This window comes from Petaurus breviceps, unplaced genomic scaffold, assembly GCF_028583685.1.
Source record: "Petaurus breviceps papuanus isolate PSGF00001 unplaced genomic scaffold, PetGlider_PUasm1.0 37, whole genome shotgun sequence".
NCBI classification, from domain to species: Eukaryota; Metazoa; Chordata; class Mammalia; order Diprotodontia; family Petauridae; genus Petaurus; species Petaurus breviceps.
This window is the reverse complement of record NW_027186296.1, coordinates 52,723,050-52,749,272: the sequence shown is the minus strand read 5'-3', so window position 1 is coordinate 52,749,272 and position 26,223 is coordinate 52,723,050. Positions and strand designations below refer to the sequence as shown.

General features: G+C 37.4%; 1 protein-coding gene and 1 non-coding gene across 4 annotated transcripts in view; one reads left to right on the top strand and one right to left on the bottom strand.

Annotated features, from left to right (window-relative positions):
* The window catches only part of LOC138169222 (protein FAM169B-like), a 112,444-nt gene that overhangs the window by 34,928 nt on the left and 51,293 nt on the right, over positions 1-26,223 (bottom strand). The window lies entirely within an intron of this gene.
* On the top strand, positions 10,712-10,813 carry LOC138169677 (U6 spliceosomal RNA). Its single transcript, XR_011170429.1, has one exon. It is a non-coding gene; the product is annotated as a U6 spliceosomal RNA (small nuclear RNA).

The window sequence follows — 26,223 nt, the reverse complement described above, 5'->3', positions numbered from 1 at the left end:
GGGGGGGGGGGGGGGGGGGGGGGGGGGGGGAAGGAGGGGGACAAAATGTGAAATTCAAGGAATTGTGAAATTGAATCCTGTAAACTAAAAGGAAACAAACAAATTAATAAATAAAAAATTGAATTTAAAAAAAAATAAGGGGATTGTTCTAGATCTCTAAAATTCCTTTTAGATGTGATGATTTGTGATTCCAAGAAATGGTGAAGCACAAACCTGGAAATTCTCCCTCCTTTAACTCAACATTCATACGCAGTGCTTTTCATATTATACTTCTACAACATAACTTGTAGTACCACTGTATCATGTCTTTTTACCCATATTATTCTGCCCTAGGGCAATGGGGACTCACCCCAACAAAATCATGGATTCTTAGTATTTTGAAATATGGAATAAAGTATATGGAAAACTTCAGAGAATTAGACCAATGTTGATTAAAGGATGAAAATGAAGTTCATTTAATGATCCTATGAATAGGGTTAAAGGATTTGGGGCTATTTCTGTGAAATATGTTATAATGAGTTAACTACTAACCACTTGCTCTTTATCTCCAGAAAAAAAGGAAAAAGAAAAACAATTGACCTTAAAAATAGATCAAGGAGAGATTATTTAAGAATTATTGGACTACCTGAAAGCCATGATTAAGAAAAAGAGCACAGACAGCATATTTTAATAAATTATAAAGGAAAACTGCCCAGATAGCATAGAACCAGAAGACAGAAGTATAAATCAAAAGAATTCACTGATCATCTCCTGAAAGAGATCCTAAAAAATAAAACTCCCAGGAATATTACAGCCAAATTCCAGAGCTCTCAGGTCAAAGACAAAATATAAAAAACAGCTGGAAAGAAAGAAAATACCATGGACCAGTCAGAATCACACAAGATTTAGCAGCAACCAACTTAGAGAAACGGAAGGCTTGGAATATGATATTCCAGAAGACAGGGGAGCTAGGATTACAATCGAGAATAACTTACCCAACAAAATTTAGTATAATCCTACAAGTTTAAAAATGATATTTAATGAAATAAAAGACTTTCAAGCATTCCTGATTTTAAAAACCTCAACTGAATAGAAAATTTGACAAACACAAGACTCAAGAGAAACATAAAAAGGTAAACATGAAAGAGAAATCATAAGGAACTTAAAGTTAAACATATGGGAAAATGATACATGTAACTGCTAAGAATTTTATTATTATTAGGGCTGTTAGAAGTAGTCTACATAGACAAAAAATATGGAAATGAATCTATTATATTGGAATGATCTAAAAAAAGGAATGGAAGGCTGAGAAAGAGTTGATGAACTGGGAGAAAGGGGAAGGGAAAAGAAGAATGGGAAAAATTATCTTACATAAAAGAGGACACAAGGTAGAATTTTTACAACAGAGGGGAAAATAGGCCCCGAAGGCAATGCTTAAACCTTACTTTCATCAGAATGGGTTCAAAGAAAGAACAATATATATAACAATATATCCAACACAGTTGGATATAGAAATTCATCTTACCCAAAAGACAAATAGAAAAGGAAGGAGCTAAAAGAAAAGCAGGGTTAAGAAGGACGGTAGATTAAAACACAGTTAGCAATCATAATTGTGAATATAAATGGGATGAAATCATCCATAAAATGGAAGCGGATAGAAAAAACATATTAGAGGGGTGGCTAGGTTGCACAGTAAATAGAGCACCAGCCCTGGAGTCAGGAGGACCTGAGTTCAAATCCGGCCTCAGACATATAACACTTACTAGTCATGTGACCTTGGGCAAGTCACTTAACCCCAATTGCCCTGCCCTCCAAAAACAAATTTTTTTAAAGAAAAATAGATTAGAAACCAGAATCCAACAATATCTTGTTTACAAAAGATAATCTTCAAACAGAAAGACATACATAGAGTTAAAATAAGCGGCTGGAGCAGAATCTACTATGCTTTGGCTAAAGTAAAAAAGGCAGAGGTAGCAATCAGGATCTCGGACAAAATAAAAGCAAAATAATATACCTAATTAAAAGAAATATGTTGTTTTCTACATCAATATGAGGTCTTCAGGGATCCTAATGTGCAGTTTACTGCTTCTCCCCCCATTTCTATTTGAGTTTGATACCACTAATCTAAATCCATGACTTCACTGGTATAAATATAGATGAAGTACTTATTAAGTACTTACTATGTACTAAACATTGTGATAATCACCGAGAGATATAAAAAGAGCAAAAATGATGATCCATAACTGCAAGGAGCTTACATTCTAATGGAAGAAGATTGACTGACATAAGAGGAAGATGGAAAAGGGGAAGGGGAACTATACAGGTTCAAGGCTTCAGTGGAAGAGGGGGAAAAGTGTGGAGTGAGTAACGGAGCTAGAAGTGAAGTCAGTATGACCAGAATACTTCATGAGATGGTGGTGTGGGCTAGGGACTCAAGAATCAGAAGAAAGGACTGAGGGGTTAAGTCATCTTTAGGATGAGAAGACTGTTTCCAAGGAAATGAAAAATTTTGTAGAGTGAGGGGATGAAGCCAGCATTGAAGTGAACATGGCCAGGGTACCTCATGCTGGTCCAGACTCATAAATCAGAAGAGAGGGTGAAGCAGCAGAGGTAGAGGTAGTCCCCACCTCCCCATGAGGAAACTACAGCTACCACTATGTGTGGATACCATCTTTGCAACCTATTGACACTTGTTTTTTTTACTACCTTGTTAAATTTACTATTTACTTTTCCAAATAAACTGTATGCAAGAGAAGCTCACAATTTCATATACAATCTTGGTTTTTATCCTTTACATACTGTAATGTTTGTGATTGCTGATGATTGTTGAGTTCAAAATAAATAAAGGAAAATATTTACAAAAATGAAATTAAATTAAAATGAAGGAACTGAAATGGGAAGGGGGGTGTAAAAGACATGCCTAAAGTCACTCTAGCAGCCTCAGAGGAAGGTGTGAACACAAATCCTCTGAATCTAGAGCCAGAAAAGCATTTATGTACAGCCAACTATGGGCCTGACACTGTGCCAAGCACTTTTACAAGTATTATCTCATTTGATCCTAACAATAATCCTGTGAGGTAGATGCTATTATTATTCCCATTGTACAGTTGAGGAAACTGAGGCAAATAGAGGTTAAGTGACTTGCCCAGAGTCAAATCCCCCTAACTCCAGGTAAATGTTCTGCACACTATGGTGCTACCTAGATGCCCCACCATACCACTGTTCAATTGTAGTACCTTTTGTCTATAACCAAACTCTTCTGTCTCATGAATTGCTGTTATAAGTCTCCAAAAAAAAAATTCTGGCACAATGTCTCCCTACTTCTTATTAGCTTTTTTTTTTCTCAATCAGGAAAAGGATACTCAGGCAACCATGTCACTCACTTCTTGGTCCAAACTGATCTCAACTTTTTATTATGAGTTTTTTTTTCCTTTTTCCCCAAAGAACCAATAAACACTTTTATCTAACTAGCCTAACCAGTTCAGCAAACTTTTTTTTTTTTTAACATACTTCTGAAGTGAAATTCCTCAAAAGAGCAAAAACTTCTTTTTTTCACTGGCTATTTAAAAAACATACTAACAAAAGAGTTTTTGAACAGTTATTCAGGGACATCTCTTCAGAGCTTGTTTGAGGGCCTAGCTGCCTACAATGAGAAAAACTAAAAAACCAATCACTGCCTTTTGTACAGAAGTAGTGACTAGACTTTGTGACATGATAGATCAAATTAGGTTTTCAAATTATTTGCATCCCTATGATACTAATGCCTGACTCAGTCACCATGGCAATTCCCCTTCCCCACAATTTGCAAGGTTCAGTATTCACCAGTTGCCATCTCAGAAAAGCTGGCATAGTCACCACTACGTTGACTCTGTTCCTCAGCCTCTCAGCACCATGGAGAATGAGATTTACCAATTTAGCTAGACCCAATTGGAAGGACGCCAACTGTGCCTCCATATTATAGGCTTTTCTACTTGTTTCATGAGTTTTATTTGTCTCCCTAACTAGATTAAAAGCTCTCTGTGGACAGATGCCATGTTTATGCCTCTTCTGAGCATTCTTAGCATGAAGCACAACGCTAGGAATGTAGCAAGTGCTCAAGAAATAGGACCAAAGGATTTAGAGCTGAATGGGAGCCCCCAAAATCATTTCAGTCCAACCCTTCATTTTCCAAATGAGGAAACTGAGGCCAAGGGAGATTCTGTGGTTTCCCCAGTGTCACCCAGCAGTAAGCAGCACAATCCAAATCCAAACCGACATTCTCTGACTCCATATCCAATGTGTTCATTCTCCCCTCCCTTATTGATAAATTCACCCCTTGCCTCAACTATAAAACTAGCCCAGAACAAAAGCTGCTGCTGCTCCACAACAAATTCAAGAACTATGTAGACATACCAAAAAAAAAAAAAAAAAAGAGCTGAAACAAAAGTGACATGACATCTTCCCAAAAGCAAAATACACATAGGGAAGAAAACTGAAAACTTCTGGCAGAGGACAGCACATAAACACATTCCAAGGAATTGCATGACTTTTATGCAACATTTACTAAGCTATTCAATAATTTAAGGGGAGGGGAAAAATATGCCAGTTGACATAGCAACTGTCACATCAAATTACTTGGGCTACCATTTCTATACAGATGTCTTCCTTAAAGGAAAACACTTTCCCAGATACCAAATGAACTTATGTACCTCTCTGCCATGATGCCAAGAAACATCTGTTTTACAATACTTATATCCGTTTCATTGTGTTATTGAGGCCTTTTTTTCTTCTTGCAAAGCAGAATTTTTCACAAGTTCCTGCAAGCCTAGGTTTCAACCAAACAAATCTGTATTTGCCTACTCACTCCCCTCTTAACCAGAATGATATAATATGTTGTGGGAGGAGAAGGAAGATAATGCCTTGCTCCAGAGGTGCTTGTAATAGCTATCATGTAGTTCTAAAAAAAAAAAAAAATGGCTGTAATGTGAGATGCTCTAAATTGTTATTTGTTCATAGAGTGTTATGGTGATACCATGAAGAGACTCAAAGGGTAGTGAGTATCAAGAATGGCTGTCTCTAAGTAAGCTACAAGGACAACTTTTCAGATTTAATATCTGAATCACAGAGTTGGAAGGAACCCCAGAGGTCATCTTGGACCCTCTACCCAGACAGCATTTCCCAACACCTGTCTCTGCTTGAACACTAATGAAGGAGAGCTTATTACTTCCCCAAAGCAGCCCAGTTATAAAGGTTTCCCTCACCCCCAGTCTAAATCTGCCTCTTTCCAATTTCTACCCATGTCATAGTTCTGCCTAATAATATTGACAATAATAATGTTAATAACAATTAGCCCTGATATAGTGTTTTAAGATCAGCAAACTTCTACACAAATATCTGAGAGCTGAGCATATAAATCCTTCTCCCCCATGCCAGCCCCTCAGCACCTTATACTTATACTTAAAAGACAATTATAATATTCCCCTCCCCAGGCTTTTCTTCTCTAGACCAAATAATTCTAATTCCCTCAATTCACCTTCATGATCCTGAAATACTTAATCGTCCTGGTTGCTCCTCTGGATACTCTCCAAGTTATCAATATAATTCTAAAATCAGGTGCTCAGGACTGAACAGAATACTCCAGGGTAAAGTGGAACTCTCCCTCTTTATACGACCTAAACTCACCTTCGCTTTTTAACACAGTATTGAGTCATGTAAGGTTCGTAGTTCACTAAAATCCATTACCCTCATTTTACAGCTGAGGAAACTGAAGCAGAGAGAGTGATCAAATGACTTGCCCGGGGTCACACAGCCAGTAAATGTCTGAGGTCTCATTTGAACTCAGGGCTTCCTGACTCTGGGCCCAGAACCACTATCCTCACTGAAGCAGTTAAAATAGATGAGCAAATGGTTTACAAACTCTTTGGTCTCGGGTCTTCTTTACACTATTAAAAACTATGGAGAACCCCAAAGGAGATTTATATACATATATGTGTGTGTGCATATATGTATTTGTGTGTGTGAGTATATATATGTATATACCATATGTGGTATGTGTGTGTGTATATATATATATATATATGGTATGTGTGTATACCATATTAGGAATTTAAAATAAGATTTTAAAATATATGTATTTGTTAATTTTAAAACAATATAATCCCTTTGTATATCAACATTAGCAACATGACTTTTATTTACCAAAAAAAACTTATATTTTCTCCAAAAGTGGTGAGAACAATACTATTTTTATATATTCTTGCATATCTCTTTAATATCTGGCTTGAGAGAAGACAGCACATATCTGCTTGTGCATTGAAACTACTGTGATATATTGGGGTTTTTTTTGGTCTTTGTGGAGGGGGAAGGCAGGGCAACTGAGGTTAAGTAACTTGCCCAAGGTCATACAGTTAGTAAATGGTAAGTGTATGGGGTCACATTTGAACCCAGGTCCTCCTGACTCCAGAGCTAGTACTCTATTCACTGTGCCATCTAGTTGCCCCATGATATATCATTTTGATTGAAATATATGAGGAAAATCTGGCCTCACACAGATATGTAGTTGGAAAAGTGTTGAGAATTTTAATACAGAAATAATGTCGATATTATTATGAAAATAGTTTTGACCTCACAGACATTCTTCTAAAAAGGCTCCAGGGATCCTGAGAGGCAAAGTGAGAATTGTTGGAATATATGGCCTCTAAGGTCCCTTCCAGGTCTACAAATAAGTGAATAATAGAAAATGCAATGGAAAGAACACTGGTTTTCAGGGGTCAGAAAATCTAGTCTCAAATCCTACTTTTATCTATGTGCCCATGGACAAATTATTTATCTTTTGGGGGGGGGGGGGGGGTGCAGTTCAGTTCCTAAACCAAGAAAACCAGACTAGAAGATGACCCCTATGGTTCTGTCCAGCCCCAAATCATATGATTCTATGATCCTATTCAAGTTGAATGTCCATTATATCCCTATAAATTATTTTTTAGGAATTATAAAGCACTCATTCTGTATCCATCAAAAGTCAATAATAAAAAAGAGAGCAGAGACAGCATGGTGTAATGGATAAAGAAATGTCTGTTAAGCCAGCAAGACCTCCATTCTGCCATTTATTGGCTAAGTGATCTTGGGCAAGTACCTTATCCTGTTAAAGCCTCAGGGCTTTGAAAAATGAGGTAATAAAAGCCCCAACTTCACAGGTTTGTGGTGAGGATAAGATTAGATAATATATGTATAGTGTTTTGCAAAAACTTAAATATGCTATATTAATCTTGCCTAGTATTATTTTTTAAATACAATAGGGGAAGCAAATTATAATCATAATTTTTTTCAATGCAGTAAAACCTTAATTGGAAATCCACCAATTTAGTATTTATAATGAATTATCATTCTTTCTAGACTAAACAGAAGTTTATTATTACATTATCCAGGGGAAAAAAAAAGGTCTGCTAAGCATTTTAATAAAGTCAACAAAACTGTATGAGGCATGTTTAACCTATTAAGACAATAAACTCAATTTAAGGAGGTCAGCACATTAATTGCTCACATGGCAAGAGACATTGCTAATTACCGAGGAGGTTCTGTGTTTGGGGTTCAGCTGGATTTCTGTTTGGAGATACGTTGTTGGTAGTTAGTTTCAACTACTGTAGGTATTTAAAAATTATAGTACCTGTTCTTTACAAAATATTATTTAATTGGGGATATTACTAATCTAAAATAACCTTTCTCACCCCAAATTAAGTTGAATTAGTGAATGTGAATTAGAATTTTGTCATCATGTTTAACATCCTTATCCTGACAGAATGAAGTCTGACTAACCCACTCTTATATAAATGTAATTGCCTTTGGTCTAGCGATCTACATGATGTCTAGTGCCTGATTATGGAAATAGTAGTGTCTGTAGCTCTGTCCTCAGAAATTCAACTATTTCTTCCAATTTCCTCAAATACCAATCATAACTTTCATTGCTCTCTGGAAACTGGGTGGTGCATACTAGGTACAAGAGTATGTTACCCGTTCCCATACCACACCCCTCAAAGTGCCAGTCAATATGCCACGTGGAAGAATGGCACAGGTCTGCTTAGAGGCATGCATGATAGAGGGGGTCACCCACCAGCCCCCAACACCTCAATTCAGAGTATGCATAAATAACCTCAGATGGTCCCAGGACAACTGAAAAGGCAAGTAAAGGACAGGGATAAGCCCAGGTTCCCAGTCCCTGATGTCTCTACCATCGGGTGCCTTGCTGCCCCCACACCTTTCCTCTCCACCCCCATCCCCCTCCCCGCTAGAACTGGAAAAAAAAAACCAAAGGTCCAATGCAAAAGACAGAGTACTAGACTTGAAAACATTAGCCTTTGAGGCATCATGAGCATCTTCATCTATAAAATGAGAGAGTGGAAATAATTATCTCTCTGGTCCCTTCCAGCTCTAATATCCTGTGATTTTGAAAGGCTTTCCCCCTTTCAAGTCAAAGGATCAAATGAGATAATATTTGTAAAGCTCTTAGCACAGTGCCTGGCACATAGCTGCCTGCCTTCCCTCCCTTCCCCTTCTTTTCCCTTCCCATTTTCTACTGAGGTCACGGATGTAGCCAAGCCACCAATCATACCACCCCCACCCTCCAGCTTCACTAATCTAGTTCCTAACACTTGCTCTTAAAAACCATTATTTCAAGAGTCTAATCTGACTCCCTCGCAAAGTTGCAATCATGCCACCCCTGTAATCCCCAATAGCCCAATGCCAGTCAGTTAAAAGGCAAAGCAGCTGCACAGTAGTTTTTATAATTGTTTAAAGTTTGGCTTGGCTATAGTTATCATTTCAGGCTTACAACTAGCTTTTTTTTTTCCAGGGGAAAAATATTTTTTCATTCCCTGCTTGTTTTCCAACAGGGTACATGACATATAATTACCAAAAACTGTAAATAAATTAACAGTCATTTGAAGTGTGAGTGTTATGCTTGGTCACAAAAAAAGGGTTCTGGAAGCTGGTTGTTGGTATGAAGGCATTAAAGAGGGAATCATATTTGTTTGACCTTGCTTTTTGATTTTTATTTCTGCAGCATCTTAGCTGGCAGTTTACATTCCCACCATCTCCATTGTTCTGCTTTTCTCTCATGCTGATAGCTAATAAGCATTTATTTAGCAAAAGAACTAAGTAAATAAAGAGCCCTTTGGTAGACATTATAATGAAACAGGAAAGATTAAGGAGGCACGATCCCTGCCCTCTGGGAGTTTATAATCTAGTTGAGATCAAACACACAGGAACACTGTAAACAATGAATGAACAAGGATGAAAGGGTACCTTACAAACACTTAAGAATGAGAGAAAATGTGGAAGAAAGGACTGAGCATCATGGAGTGTGACTAATCTGGGAAGGCTTCCAAAACAAGATAAGTGTAACTCAGGATCATGAAGAGGGGAGAGGAACCTGGTAAAGCGGAGGGACAGAACTTTCAAAGAAGAAAGGTACATCAACTCTCTGATCAACAAGGAAAAATTATTTCATGAAATATTTCAATATAATTTAATTTAATCCAAAAAATACTTCAGTCCCTACTACATACAACCCATAGTGTGTTGGATATCTATTGAGAACTTATAGAAAGGCTTGGGCAAAGATTACACAGGATGAGAAGGTGTGGCTAGAGAGTAATTTGTGGCAACAGAAGGAGCACTAAGGACAATGAGGTAGGTCATGAGTCCATGAGAGAGTGCTACATGCAGTCCAGTGGAGCTTCTCACAACCTTACAAGAAGGTAGTGACTCCTCTAACATGGCTTTTCATCTCCTCTATCTATTTCATATAAACCTGATCATCTGCATGTTATTTTCATTCAATCCCAGTTCCTTTTTCATTACATCCCCAGCACCCTGGCACACAGGAAGCACTCAATAAATGCTCATCAGTTGATGTTCCTGTTCTAATCCTTATGGTCCAAAATTACTTCCTGTATAGATAAAACTGCCTTTCCCTGGCTACCTTTCCCACTCTCATTATAATCCAGCTCCATCTTATAACCCTCCAATCCCTGGCTGCCTTTGTTAACTACTTTGGCTCAGCTGGCTGGAAATACCTCCAACCACTCAGCAAGCATTTTTATTAAGTACCTACTATGTTCCAGGCATACACATACACAGACATTCATGCATACACAAATTGTTAAGAAAGTTCCCTCACGTCCTAGAGTTCTTTTCTTATACTCTTTCCATCCTGCTGCTCACTGAAACTTGGCTTTCTCCTAAAGATACCTCCTCCTTTACCACATTCTTCAGTCAAACAATCAAGAAGTATTTATTAGTGCTGGACACTCCTCTCATTCTCTCAATACACAAGACCAACAAAAGTCGGTTCCCCACTAGCACTTCCATTCTTCTCTCCCTACCCCAGTCCTCTACACAGAGGTACCCTGGATCCATTTCTTTTCATTTCTCTCTATATAATCTCTATCTGGGCAATTTTAATCTCCAACCCAATGACTCTCATGAACTCCAGCCTCACATTACTAGCTCTCTGCTAGATATCTCTACCTGAATAGCCCTCTAGTATCTAAAAGTCAACATGTCCAAATCTGAACTCAATATGCCTTCTCCCAAACTTCTCTACTTCCCAAAATCCCTGTTTATAATAAGGGTACCATCATTCATATCCAGTAACTAAAGCTCAAAACCTTAGAAATATCTTTGACTCGGTTTGACTGCATATGTAAATATGTATGTTTATATGTGTATATAAATACATATATGGTGGTATGTATATGTAATTATTTAATATGTATGCTAAAGTTTGGAATAACAGAAAAAATCAGAATGGCCCCTGTGCAAGGATGACATGGAAATTCATGAAGAATTCCCTATTTTTTGAGGCAGTTAGGTGGTAGTGTAAATAAAGAACTGGGATTAGAGTCGGAAAGACTTGAAGTCAAATTCAGCCTCAAATACTCACTAGTTCTGTGACCCTGGACAAGACACATAACCTCAGTCCTGCTTCGGTTTTCTCTGTAAACTATAAAATGGGCATGATAATAATAACACCTACCTCTCAGATTTGTTGGATCAAGTAAGATAACATTTGTAAAGTGCTTACCATAGTGCCAAGCACATAAATGCATATTTCCTTCCATTCTTGGCTCTTTCTTCTCTCTAACCACCACTAACAACAACTCTACATGTGGCCAAAGGGATAATCCATGGACAGCCCAAGTGCTTCACTAGTACTACCCTTACAATGTCACAAGATGTAGAAGAAGGCCCTCCCTAGGACTTTAAGTGGAACCCATATGTAAGACAGAGGGGTGGACTTAGTTAAGAAGCCCACAGAACTGAGAAGGAATGAATGGGTTGAGATCTGAGCTACTGAAGGAAGTACTTATAGTAATGAGATCACAGAGCTATTGAAGTATGCAAGAAGCAAGGGATAGATTGGAGAGGGAAGAGACTAGAAGCAGGAAGACCAACTTGAAGGCTGTTATAATGATACAGGTGAGAGGTAATGAGGGCCTAAAGGAAGGTGGTAGCAATGTTAGTCGTGGGAAAGGGACAAATCAGATAAAACTGTCATTTTGACAGCATTGTTATCACCTCTACATCTCATTTTATACAATTCTCAGCAACATCATTCTGTAAGTTACACACAAAGAATCTAATGGACTGGAGGTTTTTCTCTAATTCTTTAAATATGGATATCTTAAGGATATCAGTAAAGCACTCAAACTGCCAATCTATTATGTATACATACACATGTATGTACATACATATGTGAGTATGTGTGTGTATCTTCATGAGAGGTATATTTGTAATAGAGAAAAACTGGAACCAACCTGAAGACCCCAAAATAGGATAATGAATAAACTATGGAACCTCAGAATGTTGGAATACTATTGTTTCACCAAAAAGATACAAAGAAGTACACAGAGATGTCTATGAATTGATGTCACATCAAGAATGCAGGATCAGAACAATATGCAAGCTAACTATACTGAGGCATAGTTTCTGTAACCATCTTTTCTCAAAACAGTGACCACTCTCACATCTGGATTCTACCTGAGGAAGTGGCAATGGTACTCCAGATCAGGAAAAGCACCTGGGTCCAACCAAATACACTTTCATTTATCTGTGATCTCCTCAATATGGGTACTCCTTCCAACCATGGAAACCATATATATCTTGTCCAAGTCCTCTGATAATATTGTTTTGTTGGGGGGTAGGCGAAGAGGAGTCCACCCAACCAGCTAGGAATCTTTCTTTACATCTTTTGATATTGTGTAGATATCAGTAACATATATGGGCTTTCCATTGATAATGCCTAAATATCATTATAAGACTGACCCACCTCCCTTACCAACTCTTTGATAATGCTCTTTATATCACTTTTCCTGTACCATTCATCTCATCCTATTCACTCCCACCATACACCTTAGTAAAGCCAAGCATGAGCAGCTTTCCAGAGGACTGCTACTGCAAACAGCTTTCAAGTTCTGATTACACAGTATAGTGAACTCTTTATTCAGTAGCAAATCGGCGCAAAACATTCACAGAAAACAAAGTACAGCATTCAGAATGTTATAACTTCACAAAAATGGCCACATAGTTTTCAAAGTGGTCACATAGTTTTAAGTAAAAGATAACATTCATTTAGTAAGTCCTTAATCCAATCACCCTTAAGTAAGCAAGCCTCCCTAACTGACACAAAGTACAAAGGTCAAAGTCCTCCACCCATGGAGTCCAATCAAGTTACAGTATCATCAGTCACTACTCAGTACCCTCTTAAGGGGTAGTGGAAAGTATAAAGGCCATCCACCCCTAGGTCACAGTTAAGTAAGTTATAATCTCATCTGTCAGCATTAAATACCCAAGGAGAGGTCTTTTCATCTTGACTCAAGGCAGGCTCTCAGCTTCCATGGTTCCTCTTCCATGGTCCAAGCTCCTGCCCAAATCTAACCAACTGCCACCTGAGTTCAAAGACAGACAGCTCCCAGTTCCTTCACCAGCTCTCCGTTCAGTTCCTGTTCCATATTAAAGCTCACAGTGCCAGTCCACCTCAAGTCCTTCACAGTTTCTGATCCTGGGAAGATAAGGCTTAAAGCCACAATAACATTCATTCACATTGCCTGCATCCTCAATTCACTTTCTGCCTGTGAAATCAACATAGATCCAAAACAGACAAAATACCAACACCACAGTCACACTTCCTCTGGCAGATCTGGCTGGCCCTTGGAAGTCTTCGGCAGCTCCAGCTGGTTCTCAGAAGCTCTCAGCAAAAGTTTCAGCTGGCTCTCAGAAGAAGCTCTGCCACCATACGCTCTGTTCTCAAAATCAAAATCACTTTCTCCAGCCTGGGCCTCTCCCCCTCAGCCTCCACGCTGCTTGGTCCAAGAAGTTCTGACTCTCCAGTTTGTGCCCTTCCTTATATAAGGTTTTAGCTCCCCTCTGTTCCAACCACTTTCCTGTTATATCAGGAAGTTCACCCCACTGTGGGATTCACAAGTTCGAGGTCTTAATACTTGACACACATGAGCTTGGAACTAAGTGCTAAGCACCTGTTAGCTTTCCAACACAAGGAGATCTTCAAATTCCATTACTATTACAACCTTTATGCTTGCCCTTTAGGTGACCCACCACTTCAGATTTTTGAAGATTGTAGTATTCTATCAGCATAGTGCCTATGCATATTTGTTGTTCAGTTGTTTTTTCAATCGTTCTAACTCTTAGTGAACCCATTTGGAGTTTTCTTGGCAAAGATACTGGAATGGTTTGCCATTTTCTTCTCTTGCTCATTTTATAGATAAGGAAACTGAGGCAAACAGAGTTAAGTGACGTGCCCAGGGTCACACAGTGTGTGAGGCCAGATTTGAACTCAGAAAGATGAGTTTTCCTGACTCCAAGCCCAGCACTCTATCCACTGTACCACTTAGCTGTCCCACCTGAGCACACAGTAAAATACTTTATAAATGCTTATAAATTTACCCACTGATTCACAGTCATATACTATCACTGTAACGGTACCTATACTTAAAAGAAGGGCCTTTGTTTCAAGAAAAATATAGGGAGTCATTAAGAAGAGTACAACTTCCTAAATTCAATCCAATCCACTCTCTTCCTCCTATTCAATTCTGTATCAAACGCATTTTCTAACAAAGATACATGTACTGTTGGACCAAGTCTCTTGGTTGTCCTCCTTACTGCTTATCTAGGCATTCACATAAACCATCCTCTATACCTATAATATATTCCCTTTTTTATCTCTGCCTTTCAGAATCTTTAGATTCCTTCCAGCTTCAGTTCAGATGCCAACTAAACCAGGAAGCCTTCTCTGACTCCCCTAGCTGAAAGTTCTCTCTCCATACTCAGATTTTTCTTGAGTTCTTTGCCTGGATATCTCTTTTGTCCCCATCAAGCAAGCAAGCAACAAACATTTGTTAAATCCCTATTATGTGCAAGGCAATGGGAATAAAAGTACAAAGAATGAAACAATCTCTACCGTATATGCCATTAAGCTATAAACTCCTTGCTGGCAGAGACCGTGGTTTTTTTTTTTTTTTTAACGTTTGCATCCTTAGCACCTAGTACAGTATCTTATAAAGCTTTAATAAATATTTGGTGAACTAAATTGAATAGCACTGAGGATACAAAGAACTTATAATGTAATGGAAATAAATGCACACAAATAATTGTGCTAGAAGAAAGTGTATGATTCCCACAAAGGAAAACATCAGGCAAGGTGTGTGTGAAATTTGAGGAAGGAGTGATCACCTTCAGGTAGTGGGAATCTGGAAAGACTTTTCAGAAAAGGGCACCTGAGCTGAGACCTGTAATGGAAAGTAGACTATAACAAGTCAAAATGGAAGAGTGAGATAATTCCAGGCATGGAAGCTAGTGCAGGCAAAGGCAAAAAGACAGGCTGAATAATAGAAAGCAACACAGCATGACTGGAACACAAAAGGAAGACATAAAGGGGAGCAGCATAAGATGGAGTTGGAAAGGTAGGGTGGTGTCAGATTTTTGAGTGGCAGGAGCTGAGATAAAAAGTGATTGTGTCATCTTAAGATTCATAATAACCAGGTAAGTGAATGCTAGCCCTAGAAAAGCATATAATCTAGACTCTGGGGAAACATATTTCAGTGTTCAGAGAGACAATAGTTATGAGGCTATCATCAGAGACGCAAAAGATGACTAAAGCTTCAGAGAGATGGAAGGTCTAAAAAAAAAGGCAATTCTGACAAAAAGATCACAGACAATTCTGATGAGCAGGAAATTCAGGATTCATCTGAATCAAATAAAACAATGGAACTATACACAACACACTAAGCTCCAATGAGCTCAGACTTTAAAAGCACATGTACAAAAGATGAAGGGAGGGACATATAACCACTGATGAATACAAAAGATGTTGCACAGACCTATTAGAATAGTGTCAGGAAGGCTAAGGTCCAAAATGAGCTCAGGCTTGCAAAGAGAATGCTAAGAATAAAAGAAAGGGCAGTTTTTTTGATATGTTTAGTACAAGAACAAGGCCCATTGCTTGGGGCAGATGGTATTATATTAACAGAGACAGCAAAGAAACATAACTCGATTCCTATTTTGATTATTCTTTCTTTACCAAAGAGAAAAGTTGTTGTACTAGAAAGGGTAGAATAAAACTGGGGTAAGAAGGAATTGAAAAGCCCAGTATGGGCAAGGAAATAATATGTGAGCTGCATTAAATGAGTTCCAGTATCCAAGCCCAGATAAATTACATTCCAGGGTCCTGAAAGAACTTGCAGATGTGATCAAGAAATCACTGTTGGGAATCTTTAGGAAAAAGCTTGAACAAGGTCCCCATGGAATTTCAGGGCACTTGAGGAAAGAATGGTTCAGCCTAGCTTTTATTAGAGTCAACAAGGCTCATCACTACACATCTGGAATACTGTGCCCAGTTCTTGGAACCACATTTTAAAAGGACCATTGACAAAAACTAGAGTTGAGGCCAAAGAAAAGCAACCAGGATGGTTTTTTTAAAATGTGGAAAATACCAAATTTAGGTTACATAACCTCAGATAGCCCCCAGGTGCTGTTGACTACTTTCTCAATCCCCATCTCATTTCCTCCTCAAGCTTAATTTCTCTTCCCACAACTCTTCTTCACTTCTTCCCTCCCCTTGCTTATAGCAGATAACTCAGGATTTTTATCTCACTGAGAAAACTGAGACTATTCTAATGTGAACTCTCTCACCCCACTCCCCTTTACTCCTTCTATCTGATCGTACAAGAAGAGATAGCCCAAGGTAAATTTCTACACTGGCACACCAGCCTTAGGCCCTCCAACATCCTCCAGGTCTTTGCTCCCAAAGTTTGTCCTCTCTTCTCTGTCTCCCTGTAAAATGTTTAGCTCTCCCCAATCCTGAAAAACCAAACAAAAGTTTCCCTTTACCCTTCTATCCCTTTAAATGACAATCCCAACTCTTCCCTCACTTTCGCTGCCAAACTGTTTATACCTGATACTTTTCCTTCCTCACTACTTATTCTTCCTCCACCTTCTTGCAATTAGGCTTCTGCCTTTCCAGTAGTATGCTAGTAAATGTTTAATAACCAGTTTGTTGGGGAAAGGGGAAGTACACCACACTAGACACACTTTTAAGTTTAAACTGCATTATTAACATTTTCTCCATCACTTTCTTAAGTCTAGACAATCAGCAAAACAATAAATAAGTCAAGCCTAGTTTGTGGCATCTGCTGATTTCCACAGTATAAATGCTCACCCTGAAATTTTAACATTCAAGTCAGATGAGCAGGCTCTAACATACTCCTGCCCCCACCAGTACATTGAAGCTAGCTACTCCATCAAAATTTCCAAAGGCTCCTAATTGTCAACTGCAATGCCTGAATGAAATGTTTTATACTTTTGACTCCTCCCTGGGATTCAGATGGACAAGCCTTCAACCACTACTTTCTCTCTTCATTCCCCATCCTCCCCAGTTCCCTTTATGTAGATGTTGAGTCCTCTTTGCCCCTTTCTTTTATCTCTCTATACCTTCTCCATCATTCCTTCCTACAATTCCAGCTATCACCTCTCTACAGATAACACACCAATAGGTATTTCCAGTCAACCTCTCTTCTAAACTCTAGACCTGCAATCTCCTCCCCTTGAGTACTCTCCATGGAAAAGGCAGCTTTGGGATTCCACATGAGCCTTCACTGATTTAAATAATATGGCTAAATTTTATTTTTTTCAACTATCAGGAATTTTTTTCTTCCTTCCATCCTCACACCCAATGAGAAAAAGAAAAACCAAGAAGCATAGTCCAGTGAAACAAATTACCTTATCTAAAAATAAGTGTCTCCATCATTAGTCCATCAGTTATCTGTCAGAAGGTGAGTGGTATTCATCATTAGTCCTCTGGAATAATAATTTATCCTTGTATTGATCAGAGTTTTTATCTTAAATTTGCTATAATTTGTTCAGTCATTCTGAAATTGATAGGGACTACCTTAGTTTCCAGTTCTTTGCCATCACAAAAAAAAAAGCTACTATAAATATTTTTGGACATACAGTGCTGTTTATCTTTCTTTGATTTCAATGAAATATAGGCACAGGAGTTATATTTCTAAGACTCCTTACTATAAGATTCTATTATTCTAAGTATGGTCATCACTGTGGAGTATTTCTGGATTAAATGACAAATTCTATTTTGTAATATTTTGGGCATAGTTGTAAACTGCTTTTCAAAATGGCTACGTCAAATCATAGCTCAGTTAATAATACATGAATGGAAATGGTTTCTCACAACCCCTCCAAAATTTTTATTATCCTTTTTTGTCAATATTGCCAATCATCTGGGTGTGAGATGGAAGCTCAGAATTGTTTTAATTTTCATTTCCCTAATTATTAATGATGTGGATCATTTTATTTACATGGTCAGAGCTTGAATTGTTTTTCTAGAGAACTGTTTGCTCATATCTTTTGAAAATCATTTGGAAAACAATTCTTATTCTTATAAATCTGAATCCATTCCTTTATATGAGACAATCACCAGAAGTATAATTGTTTTCTTAGTTAACTTTTTCTTCTAATCTTAGTTGCACTGGATCTGTTTGTTCATATGTTCTTTAATTTTATGTAATCAAAATTGTTCGCTTATTTTCTATGATCTTCTCTATCCCTTTTTTTGGTCATGAACATTTCCCTAAATCCACAGAACCTAGCTCCTCTAATGTGTTTATGATAAGAACTTTTGTGTTTAGGTCATTATCTATTTGGAGTTTATCTTAATATATAGTGTGAGTTATTAGTCTAAACCTAATATTTGCCATATTGCTGTCCAGTTTTCCCAGAAGTTTTCTCAAACAGTTTACCTTGCTCAGTAGCTGTGGTCTTTTGAGTTTCTCAAACACTGTGAACATAAGGCTCATTTGCTTTATTATGTTGATCTGTTCCACTAACCAATCTTTCTTTTTTAAAACCAGTACCAAATTGTTCTGATGCTTACAACTTTGTAGTATATACTGAGATCTGCTACTGCTAGGTCCTTTCCTGCCTTTTTTTTTTCATTATTTCCCTTGAGATTCTCGACTTTTTGTTCCTCCAAATGAGTTTCATTATTAATTTTCTAGTTCGGTAAAGTAATCCTTTGATAAGACTGGCATGGCACTTATTAATAAACAAATTAACTTAGATGGTATTATCATTTTTATTAGATTTCTTAGGCCTATTCAGGAGCAATTAATATTCTCCAATTAATTAGGTCTGCTTTTATTTCCTTAAACATTGTTTTATGGTTAGATTTATATACTTACTGTTTGTATCCTTACAGATAAACTCACAAGTATTTTCATCTAAAAAAATTTATATCTTGCTGGATTTTTGTCCTATACAAAAATGTTAATGATGTTTGTGGGTTTATTTCATATCCTTAACTTTGCTGAAATTAATGCTTTACTTAATTTTTAGTTGCCTTTCTGGAGGTTTGAAAGCATACCATAAACCATCTGTAAAAAGTGTTAATTTTATTTCTTGTTTATCTTTCCTTTTTCTTTTAATTTATTTTTCTCAGTGAGGGCAGAGCCAAGATGGCAGAGTAAAAGCAGGAATTTGCTTGAACTCTCCCTCAAATCCCTCAAAATTTATTTTTCCTGTTTTATTGCTATAATCAGCTATTCTAGAATTATCTCCAGATCTACTAGTGACAATGAACAACCTTGCTTTAACCCTGGTTTTATTGGAAAGGATTCTTATTTATCCTCATCGTATATAACTGACTATTGGTTTTAGATATATACCATTTATCATATTAAGGAAGGGTTCACTTATTCCTATGTTTTGTAGTGTTTTCAACCAAAGTAAGTGTTGTATTTTGTAATTAAAAAAAGCTTTTTTCTTCCCCTACTGATATAACCATCTGGTTTTTTTTGTTGTTCTTATTATTAATGGGGTCAATAATGTTTACAGTCTTCCTAATATTAAATCAATCTTGCATTTGTGGTATAAATCCAATATGGTCAGAGTGTACAATTATTGTGATACATTGTCACAGATGCTTTACTAATATTTATAATTTTGCATCAATGTTCATTAGGGATATTGGTCTATTGTTTTCCTGCCTTGTTCTTATTCTCCATGTTTTAGATATTAAGACCATATTTGTATCATTCATTTCACTTAAGCCTTCAATTTTATTGACATTTAGCTGAGTAAAACAGTTTCAAATTGTATCCTTTTTTCTTATTAATTTGTTGTGAATTCTCCATTTTTCATTTTTTATACTGCCTATTTCTTTTTGGAAAAAAAATCAAATTAGCTAATGGTTTGTCTATTTTATTGTACCTAACCTTGAATCTCTTCCTTATTTTTCAGGATTTCCATTTGGTGTTTAATTGTAATTTCTTCTTTTGCTTTTAATTATATGATTCACTGATTTGTGTTTCCTCCTTTATTTCACTGATATGTATAGAGATATGACATTTTCCCTATGGACCACTTTGGCTGCATCCTAAAAATTCTGATAACTTGTCTCATTACTGACATTATATTTAATGAAATTATTTACCATTTCTATGATTTGGTTTTTAACCCAATAATTCTTTAGGATGAAGTTATTTAGTCTCTGGTTAATTTTAAATCCTTTCTTTAATGGCCCTTCATTAAATATAATTTTTATTTCATTGTCAATAAAACATATGCTTAGTATTTCTGCTTTGCTGCATTTGTTTCTGAGATTATATGACCTAATGCATGGTCAATCTTTGTAAAGGTGCCATGCATACTTAAGAAATATTTATATTCCTTCCTACTCCATTCAATTGCCAGAGTTATCATACCTAACTTTTCGAAAACTCTAGTCAGGTCCTCAACTTTCTTTTTGTTTAGTTCTGGGTTATATGGGTCTACGTCTGGAACGGTACAGTAAAGTCCCCATCTACTACAGTTTTACTATAAATATCTACTTGTAACTTGTTTAGCTCTTTCTTTATGTATTTAGGTGACAAGCCATTTAATGCATATGTGTTAAGTACTGAAATTAATTCATCGTATATGGCAACTTTCAGCAAAATGTAGTTTCCTTGTTTATGTCTTGTAATCAAGTCTGTTTTGACTATTTGTCAGAGATCATTTTTTATGAGTTCAGCTGAAACATCTTAATTTTGCTCTGGCCCCTTATTTTAACTGTGAATTTTTATGTTTTTAGGGTTTCTTGCAAACAACATATTATTGGATTCTGCTTTCTAATCTATTCTGCTATCCTCTTTCATTCTGTAGGTTAGTTCATCTCATTCCTATCTGTATTTGTGATCGTTGATTGTGTATATCTTTCTTTTCTTTTAAATGTTTCTTTGAGATCCCTATTTTGAACTTAGAGTTCATTTTGCTAATGACTAATCCTTCCTTAGATCTACCTTCTCTGCTATCCACCCCCAACTTCATCCCACCGTCATCCCCTCTCCTTGTTTCCTACTATTTTCCTATTGATCAAAATGTCTTGTCTTTTCCAATCTGAGTATATGTGTGTTCTACCATCTTTGACCAGTTCAAATGAAAATGAGATTCAAGTGACCACTGTACCTCAAACCCCTTCCTCATCTGTACAGACTTCTACTTATGCCTGTAATTATGAGATGAGTTCCCCCTCCCACAAAAAAAAAATTCTTACCTTTTCTTCCTTTTGGTTTCCTTTTTCCCTTTCCTTGTCTTTCTTCTTTTAAAATCATTAAAACATAACAAATATCTCTCCCAGGTCCTCCATGTATTTGACTCCCTCTGTGACTCCTGATTATAATTAGTATTCTTAGGAGATACTAATATCATCCTTCGCTCTCCCCATTATAAGTACCCTCTATAGCATCTCCTCCAATTTCCTTATCAGTACTCAATCTGGAATTCTTATTAGAATGTTGTTGGAGTAGTTGGGGGGGAGAGGAAGGGGAGGCTGATTTGTACTGCTTCCTCTTCCTCCACCATCTTGGTTGTTTCTCTTTTGCAATAGCAATAAACCAATAAATTAGTCTTCCTGTCTCTAAGCTATCCTCCTCACAGCTGATAAATTAATATTCCTGAAGTGCAGTTGATATTCCTAAGACACCAATTATGTCATCCTACTACTTAAAATCTTCAAGAGCTAACAACTGATTTATACCAACTCCTCAGTCTTGTATTTAAGACCTTCCACAATCTATTTCTTTTTCTCTTCCTTTACCAAATCATTTCATATTATTCTCCTCTCTGTCTTCATTTTATTGAAAATGATCTGCTAGTTATTCCCCATATGTGACATTTCATTTCCTACCTCTCTGCTTTTGCACAAGTGACTCCAAATGTGTAATGCACCCCCTTACCCCTCACCTGTACTTCACTGAACCCCTAGGCCAACAAAGGGACTTTTATCTAAGGCCTTTCTCAATCTCCCAAGTTTTCAGTATAGTCTCCCTCTGAAATTACTTGGCACATACTTTATTTATCTATGTACACACTATGTTTTCTCAGTACTGTGAATGGAAAGTATTACCTTTCTGTTTTGTATTCTCCCTTACTTGCACATAGTAGGCACTATTAATAAATGGTTTTTTAATTGATCAACAAGTTCAAGACCTTTTAAACAGAAAATCATGTTAAAGAAAAATTATGGTGGGGGCAAGGCACTAAGTAAGGAGACATAACAGAATATGATGAAGTGAGAAACAAACTTGAAAAATATATATATAACAGGGCGGCTAGGTGGCACAGTAAATAGAGCACCGGCCTTGGAATCAGGAGGTCCTGAGTTCAAATCCAGCCTCAGACACTTAACACTTACTAGCCGTGTGACCTTGGGCAAGTCACTTAACCCTAACTGCCCTGCCTTCCCCCTCCAAAAAGCAAATATACATATGTGTGTGTGTGTACATATATATATATATATATATATATATATATGTGTGTGTGTGTGTGTGTGTATGTATATGTGTGTGTGTGTGACACACACACACACTACAGCTCAACTTTATGGAATCAGTACTCAAAATTCTTATGTAGTCAAGTTTTAAGTGCTTCATTACTTACTTACATCCTGACTGCAAAGTCAGGCTAATGTTTACAGCCTGTCACAGGGGAATTTGTAATTCAAGGATGTTTTTCATTTACTCACAGAACTATAGGAAATTGCCATGATGGATACAACCAACTTATCAATAATTAACTCTTATGCACATTTCACTTACTTATCAAATTGCTATGGTTCTTTTCATATCCTTTCCACCTCCCCACCACTCCAGTTCTTGTATATATAACTTGTGTAATAAAATTACAAAAGGACTAGCAATACATTTTAGCAGTGTCAAAGTTAAGCTTTTTGAAAAGCAAACAGGACATCAATGTGAAGGTTTGTTCACTAGTAATAGTAATGATAATAACTAACATTTATATAGCTCTTACTCTGTGCCAGGTACTTTGCTAAGCATTTTACAATACTATCTCAGCTGACCTTCACAACAACCCTGGGAAATTGGTGCTATCATTATCCCCATTTTACAGTTGAGAAAATAGAATCAAGCAGAAGTTAGGTAACTAGCCCAAGGTCACACGGCTAGTGTCCAAGACTGAATTTGAACTCAAGTGTTCTGGACTTCAACTAGGCCCTCAATCCACTGCCCCACCCAGTTGCCCCATTAAGCATTCAAAATAGTTGTGACTCAGAGCTTTCAGACCACAGGACATGGTACATGACAATGAACGCATTTATCAAAATGCTAACCCATGTTTTTGTTAAGGACCAAGTTAAAAAACATGAAGAATGTTAACATGTTTCCTTTTTCTAAGTTATGAACTCAAGGCACCAACAATGCCTCACTATAGCCCACAACAATGGAAAAACATGTGGAAACCTTAAATTTTTATCATATAGAGCCCCACATTCTAGTCCACTGTGGAAAAGTCCAACATGAGGTTTCTTGGAGCTTATGAATATTTATTATGCATTCTTAAAAGCAAAAAAAAAAAAAAGCTTTAATATAAATAGAAAACACATTTATAAGTATGGGTGAGTTGTTTACATTATGTAAATTCTGAAAAGATCCATCACTAGAGTTTTGGTAAATGTTTTAAGAACTGCAGTTCTGAGAGCTGGGGATTTTAGTTAAATGATCACACAATTTTATAATTTTAAATATTTAGATTTTTAAAAATATACCCAATGTTTTATACTTTTACAAATTCTAAGTTCAAAGGGAACAAATTCATTCTTGGTTTTATCTTATATATATTTTTTTCATGTTGCAAATGCTTTATTAACTGCTGATTTACATCATTCATTTCCGCCAGACTTTGAGTTACAAATTTTCTCCCCGTTTTTCCCCCACCCACCGCCCCAAAACAGCAGTCCCACAGGATATCTCCTCCTCCAGTCTGCTCCCTCCCATATTCTCTCCCATACTCCCTTCGACTTTTCCAGTGGATCACTATGCCCCAGTGCCTGCATATCTCACTTCCCAATCACGTGCAAAATAGTATTAATAATATATATATATTTAAACATTTGACTTTGAAACTTTGAATTCCAGATTCATTCCCTTCCTCCCTTGTCACCCACCCTATTGGGAAGATAAGTAGTTCAGTATAGTTTGTACATGTGTGGCAAAACAATAACATGGTAGATATATTGTAAAAGACTGACTATATTTCCCTCCCTCCTATCCCACCTCCCACTTGTTCTATTCTCTACTTTGATCCCATCTCTTTTCAAAAGTGGGTGCTTCCAACTTCCCTCCCCCTCAGCCTGCCCTCCCATCCATCATCCCCCCTCTCATCCCTTTCCCCCCCTACTGTCCTGGAGGGTGAGATGCCCTATTTAGTGTGTATTTCATTCCCTCCCCAAGCCAAATTCAATGGGAATAAGGTTGACCCATTCCCTTTTGCCTTCCTATTCTTCCCCTCCATTGTAACAGTTTTCCCTTGCCTCTTCTATATGAGATAGTTTACCTTATTCTGTCTCTCCCCATCTCCTCTCATTATATTCCTCTCTCACCTCTTAATTTCACCTTTTAAGTTTCATCCCTTCCTGTTAAATTGGTCCTGTGCCCTCTATGTATACCTGTAAACATATATACATACATTCACATATGTATTCATATGCCCATATATCCTCATATATAGACATATATATTTCTATTCCCTTCAACTACTGAGAAAAGTTTCATAAGTTACAATTATTGTTTTTCCATGTAGGAATGTTAACAGTTCAACTTTGATAAGTTCCTTATGATTTCTTTTCCCTGTTTACCTTCTCATGCTTCTCTTGCTTCTTGTATCTGAATGTCAAATTTTCTATTCAACTCTGATTTTTTCAGCAAGAATGCTTGAAAGTCCTCTATTCTACTGAATGACCATATTTCCCCCTGAAACATGATACTCAGTTTTGCTGGGTAGGTGACTCTTGGTTTTAATTCCAGTTCCTTTGACCTCCAGAATATCATATTCTAAACCCTTCGATCCCTCAGTGTAGAAGCTTCCAGATCCTGGGTTATCCTGATTGTGTTTCCACAATATTCGAATTGTTTCTTCCTGGCTGCTTGTAATATTCTCTCCTCAATCTGGGAATTCCAGAACCTGGCTATAATATTCCTAGGAGTTTTCTTTTTGGGATCTTTTTCAGGAGGTGATCGGTGAATTCTTTCAACCTCTATTTTGCCCTCTGGTTCTAAAACATCTGGGCAGTTTTCTTTGAGAACTTTTTTTTCTTATTTTTTTTAAAGCAATGGGGGTTAAGTAACTTGCTCAAGGTTACATGGCCAGTTATTTCTAGGTGTGGTGCTAAGTATCTGAGCCTGGATTTGATCCCCAGGTCATCCCGACACTGGAGAACTTCTTGAAGGATGATTTCTAGGTTCTTACTTTGATAATGGCTTTCAGGTAGTCCAATAATTTTGACATTATCTCTCCTGGATCTATTTTCCAGGTCAGTGGTTTTTCCCATGTGTTATTTCACATTGCCTTCTATTCTTTCATTTGTTTGGATCTGTTTAACAGCATCTTGATTTCTCATAAAGTCATTAGCTTCCATTTGCTCCAATCTAATTCTGAAAGAATGATTCTCTTCAGTGAGCTTTTGAGATTCTTTTTCCATCTGGCAAATTTGGCTTCTTAAGGCATTCTTCTCCTCATTGCCTTTTTGAGCCTCTTTTGCCATTTGGGTTAATCTATTTTGAAGGTGTGATTTTCCTCAGTCAGGCTGTTGACTCTCATTTCATAATTTTCTTGCATCATTCTCATTTCTCTTCCCAATTTTTCCTCCACTTCTCTTATCTGCTTCTTAAGGTCCTCTATGGCCTGTAACCAGCTCGTATTTTCCTTTGAAGCTTTTGGTGCAGTAGTTCTGACTTCACTGTCTTCCTCCTGTTCCATGCTTTGCTCCTTTTTGTCCCCCAAATAGGAGTCTAATGTTGGAATCTTCTGACTGCTTTGCTTCCTTTGTCTGGTCATGTCGCCCCTCAGTCACTTGACCCCTGGGCTTTTTGCCATAGTAGGACTCTTTCACCAGATAAGGGAGCTTTCGTCCCAATCACTGGGGTTTTCTCAGCTGCTGGAGGTATTAGATGGGTGCCCTCTCGGAAGTCTCCACATGCTCTGGCAAGCTGGACACACACCCCAGGACCTCCACTCTAGACTGCAATCCAGATCCAAGCAGGTTAAAGCAAGATCGATTACCTCTCAGACTGGTGCTTGGTCCCCCTACACTCTGCAGGCCAGGAGCTGAAGCTGCCACATGGCGCTGGCTGGCAGCCAGCATCTCAGCGGCTTCTCGCCCTGGGGACAAAAGCCACACACTTCCAC